The 6,000-nt window shown below is 35.0% G+C and overlaps 1 protein-coding gene across 1 annotated transcript in view; it reads left to right on the plus strand.

Moving 5' to 3' along the window:
* LOC120771789 (PDZ domain-containing protein GIPC3) overlaps window positions 1–6,000 on the plus strand; it is a 34,968-nt gene that overhangs the window by 23,494 nt on the left and 5,474 nt on the right. The gene's annotated exons all lie outside the window — the stretch shown is intronic.

A 6,000-nucleotide genomic window follows, 5' to 3' on the forward strand; every position in this document is an offset into this window, starting at 1 on the left:
AGCCAGATGTTGTTTATTAAATTCGAGTACATATACATATTTATTTATTATATACATAAGTATATTTTATGGTAAAATAAATAATGTGTGGATTCAAGAAGATTTCTTTTTTGGACGCAACTACTTATATTTGGTATTATTGGTTACGAGTATACCGTAGTGAAACGGAAAATGCTTGAAATCTTTCGAAGATATCTGCCAGGGAGTGAAGTACTAGTTCAATTTTAAACGCATATTTTCAATTATAACCGATAATTTGATACAGAAAAAATTATCGATTTAGTTATCGATTTTTTTTCAGCCATAACGTAATCAATTTTAATATTACTTCTGCCCCGAAATTTAATTTCAAAATCTGTTTTAGTAGTTTACTTAAAAAAGTATAAATTGTAGATAAATAGATGAGGATTGCACTGCCAACTTAGGTCTAAATTATACTCTGAATGGATTGTATGAAGTTAGTCATGAGTTTTGTAACACTGAAGGAAAAGTCGGAGACCCTCTAAAGTGTATAGCGTGACGACTTGAGTCGATTTAGCCAGAACCATCTGTATGTACGCGAACTAATTCCTCAGTTTTTGGGGTATCGATCTGAAATTTTACATATGTACGCCTTTTTCTTCCTAAGAAATTGCCGATATCGGGCACTTTTGGATGTAAATAGGTGTCATACAAACTAAACTCGATCAAATTGAAGTCCGTGTATGGAAAACTTATTTAGTTTACAAGGTAACTTCACGAAAATTATCATAGATTTTTCAAAACATCGCTAAAAACTGCAAGCAAATGGTTCAGATCGGATTTTATAGTTACTTAGTATGTGTTCTGTTATAAAAATCTCCACTTTGTTTCATATTATCCTCAAACTCGTAAAGCACCCTTCTATGTATTTGAATTTGATTTCAGTTTCAATAACACTTGCATACATAAAACAATTTATTACGTGATTTCGAAACTCAAGCTGTTCACTGTCGTGCGTTTAAATGACATAACATTTTAATTTCACTCATAGCTGTTCACTTAGATCGATGCGTTTAAATAACACTAATCATTTTAATTTCATTTGCTGCAAGACCGGCATAAGTAAAAATCATTTGCCAGAAAACGCGTTAAAAGTTTTCAACTGACTCCAACCTTACACGTAAAACAGGAATGTATTCTCAAGCGGAGCATATATAGGTATGTAAAAATTTTTCACTTCATGATAGATAAGAACAATTGCATCGTGAACTCAAAAATCACTAATTATGCACTTCTTGCAGCAAATGAGCGATATGTATATACATATAAATATTTATACGTCATTAGCGATCACACGATACTGAAGCTTTAGAACTTCTTCAACAAAATCGCCTTAGAATTTTCATTAAATTTGCGCACTAATTTGAAAAATAAAGTCTAACTTAGAGTCATCAGAAAGCTGTTCGATTAAACATTTTTATTAAGCGTTCATTTAATGCTTTTTATGCATACCATTTCTCTAATTATGTATATTAGGTTGTCAAATATCTCCCTTCCGCTTTTGCACTTTATTCAAAAAAAAAGTTTTACAGTGATCGGATTTAGTTCAAATATGCGCCGTTTCGTTCGATAATCTGGACGGCAACTTCATAATACCCCCCTCGTAGAAGCCCCCCTCCTTATTTGCGAAGAACTTGGACAGCCACTTTCCACAAGCCTCTTTTAAGTTCAACTTTACACCAACAAGGGCGTTCGCCATGGACAGGAACAGGTGGTAATCTCTCGCGCTATGTCCGGGCTATATGGTGGATGCGATAAAACCTCCCATCCGAGCTCCCGTAGCTTCTGACGCGTCATAAACGAAGTGTGTGGTCTGGCGTTGACCTGGTGGAACACTACACCATTCCTGTTGGCCAATTCTGGACGCTTCTGGTCGATCGCCTGCTTCAAGCGGTCCAGTTGTTCGCAGTACATGGTAGAATTAAGCGTCTGGCCATATGGAAGCAGCTCATAGTGGATGATTCCCTTCCAATCCCACCAAACACACAGCAAAACCTTCCTGGCCATCAATCCTGGCTTGACCACTGTTTGGGACCATTCAGCGGCCTTCGACACGACCGTTTTCGCTTGATATTGTCGTATGTGATCCATTTTTCGTCGCCAGTCACCATCCGCTTCAAAAATGGGTCGAGTTCGTTCCGTTTCAGCAGCATTTCGCAGGCGTTAATTCGGTCCAGAAGTTTTTTTTGCGTCAAATCATGCGGCATCCAAACATCAAGTTTTTTTTGTATCCAGCCTTCTGCAGATGGTTTAAAATGGTTTGGTGACTAACTCCCATCTTCTGGGCGATATCACAAGATGCCAGATGTCGTTCTAACTGGATGTTTTCCATTGTTTGATCGAATAAGAGCAATATCCAAACTAATAATGCATAGCGACGTTTTGTAGGTTATGTCAAAACCTTTCAAAGATGTATAGTATTGCCAGATACGAGCTCTGTAGCGCTTTATACATAGCCTCGAAATTCCAAAGAAAAAAAGGCGGAAGGGAGATATTTGACAACCTAATAAATTAGAACAAGATCATGAAACAGAGATTATAATAGTTTTGTTCACCTGGATCTCAAAAACTTTGAAGAAAGGGTCATTGATCTCATGAATGTAAACAAATAGGTCATTAACCCCACAAAATGTAAACAAAAGGGTTAAATACCTCACAAAATGGTTAGTAACCGGCTATATAAACAAAAGTTTTTGACTTGGCTAAGTGTATACAATGGTTGTGGACTTGACTGAATCTAAACCAAAGGTCGTTGACACCGAAAATGTAAACAAAACGATCAATGACCTCATAAAATGTAAAAAAGGCTCATTGACCCCATAAAATGTAAACAAAGGCGACTGTGACCCCAAAATTAAATAAAGGTTGTTGAATTGGCTAAATGTAAACAAAGGTTGAGGACTTGGCTAAATGTAAACAAAAGTTTAGTGACCTCATAAAATGTAAAAAAGGTCATTGACCCCATAAAATATAAACAAAGGGGTCATTGATCCCAAATGTAAACAAAGGTTGTTAACTCGGTTTAATCTACACAAGTATTGTGGACTTCGCTAAATGTAAACAGAAGTTTAGTGACCTCATAAAAGATAAATAAAGAGTTTCATGAATTTTTACTCACAGGATGCAATATTTATACTCTGAAAAGAGTTTTAAGATTGCCACGATGTTTAGAACACCCAAAAAGAAACGTCGGTGCTCGTCCGTGTGTTCATCCCGTGTTGACCAAGTCGACGCTGCAATCTCGTGAACATTTTTTTTTAGATCGAGGCACTATAGCATATACATATGTACATACACAGCTGCTATACAAACTGACTGATTCATAAAGAATCCGTTGTATTTGTGAAGGGCTTTATAGCTCCGATGCAACCAAGACGTTTTTTCTTTAGTTTTTAAATTCTCAACAACATCACGTAGAACTCATTAACATCGGTTATACCATATAATAAATAAATCACAAAGTCAATTGCTATTTTGCATTTATATTTGTACTGTAACTATTCAATTCACTCAAAGCACTTTAGTTGACACATTTAGCTCAATTGAGCGCTGAATTAGTAAATTTAATGCAAATTTAAATATATTCAAAGATAGCAAAGACGTTGCCGTGAGTGAGTGGGTTGAGTCTGCGACCATCATTCAATTAGTCGCGGGTTTATAATACAGTGCTTAGAAAGAGCTGATACTACTACTTTTTGGTATGAACTGCTCACAGAACTCATCAGTCACTTCGACGTTCGTCATGAGTAGACAAAGAAGCTAAATTTACAGGGGTCTCAAGCAAATGCCTGCAATTCAGCACGACAATTTCATTTCTTAGGAAAAAATTATGATAGGAAACTGTACTTTTAAAGCACACCCTAAATGCAAGTCAGGATATACATACATATGTATGTAAAAGGTTATCCATTTCAAGATTCCTCACTTTTTTACAGAAAAAACATAGAAACTTCAAATGTGATGGGTAATGTTTATATTTTGAAGATTATCTCTTTCAAATGTTGGCCGCGGCCACGTTTCAGATGGTAAATCCATCCATATCGACTGGTAACTGGCGAATGACACGTGTGATATTTTGCTCCAAGGCCATGACACCACATCGCCTCATTCAGGTTGTGATAAGACCGATAAACTGAAGGAATTACGCTATGAACTAGTACGTCATGAACCATATTCTCGTTTTCTACGACTATTTTCTCTTTCACCTATAGTGGAGGATAGTATTCCTTGTTGACAGTTTGTCCGACCGGAAGGAGTTCGAAGTGCACCACCCCTCGATAAACGAAGAAAACTGTCAACATAACTTTAGTTTTTGACATGCTTTGACATGGTATTTTCGGCTTCGGCCGATCGATCGTCTGTTTTTGGGTCGTAAGCATCGATTCAAGACTCATCACCAGTAATAATACGTTTCATGACATCTTGGTAGTCGGACTTTAACGTGACGCTGTTTTTCGACAAAGTTGAGTGATTTTGGGACCAATCGTGCCTTCACTTTTCGGCACCAGAAATTTGATTCCACACACAAAATTTAATGGAACTTCTTTGTTAAAAAAATTCACTCATCATAAAAATGGAAAAAGAATGCACTTTCTGTGCTTGAGAAAAACAAGCGTATATTAAACACTAATGATTATTTTGTTGTGACATTTGGCACTGATAGTCATACCCACTTAGAATAAAATATTTCGACGAATGGGTTTTAAATTAAAAAGTCTCACTATTTTTTGCCCATAGTAATATATGAAAATTGTCTGCTTAGAAGACTTTGACCAAACAAGAAGTACGTCGATTAAGTAGTTTATTTTTTCAACATCAACATGCAAATATAATAAAACGTTTAAAAACATATCACAGTGCAGTATTGTTGCTTGTTTTTTAATACAAGTCCATACTGCTTCCGCATAACATAGAGCAGAGTTGAAAAAACCTTTGCTTGCGCAGTGCCTAGGTGTTTAATGCAAATATTGCTGACGTTCTACAAGCCAGTGCGTCGCATATCAACTAAATAAAAGCACATTTACATACGAGTACAAATGTATATACAAAAAACTACAACAATTTCATTTTAATTAAATTCTATTTCCATATTCCTGTATTATGTCGCTCGATGTTTCTTATTATCAAAGGCTACAAAGTAGTTTTATTAATCTAATTTACACACATAATATACATACATACAAGCATTTACATACATACAATTTATTAAACTATGCACTAGTTTCTGCTTTTTTGTTGTTGAGCCTTGTGTCAATGTTGGTAGTCTTTCAGTAAGTGACCTTGAAGATCTATTTGCTCACAACGCGTGGCTTTAATATTGTTTTTGTTGTGGAGAACTGTGTACCAAAATATATACATATGTACATAAATATATCTTAGTGTATATGTACAAGAGTTTTTATGTATGCTTATATATGTATGTATGTATTTATTTAACTTATTTATTTGTTTTGATCACGTTTGTGGTTTTGTTGGCATACACTCTTGAAAAGGGGCTCGTTCTTTATGAATATATAAATCATATATAAACCTAGTACTTATTACATACATAAATATGTATGTAGATTTTATAGTATCTTAATGTGACAGGTTACGGAATTTTTTCAGATATTCATGCTTTTTTAACTCAATATGTTTAGGCACGTACGCGTAAATTTTTAGCATAACAAAGTGAAATGGAAATATTTAAACACAACTGACAGTAAACATTGTTATTTTTTATTCATAATGTGTACATACATACATACATATGTGAATTAATGACGTACATATGTATGTATAGAGATCAAGTGATACCGTTATCAGAAAGCTTGTTATTGATTTCGACCATGTCAGCCATATAAGCCATAAAATATTAGTAGTTTCTGCACCAATAGATCTTTTGCCTTCTGGTCAATAAGAACATCACCGAAAGGTGTTGTGAAATTTGTCTCAGTTCAGAGTTGTTGTCCTAAATTCTCATGTAATACATAGTGAAAT

Source organism: Bactrocera tryoni, chromosome 3 (genome assembly GCF_016617805.1).
Source record: "Bactrocera tryoni isolate S06 chromosome 3, CSIRO_BtryS06_freeze2, whole genome shotgun sequence".
Classification (NCBI taxonomy): domain Eukaryota; kingdom Metazoa; phylum Arthropoda; class Insecta; order Diptera; family Tephritidae; genus Bactrocera; species Bactrocera tryoni.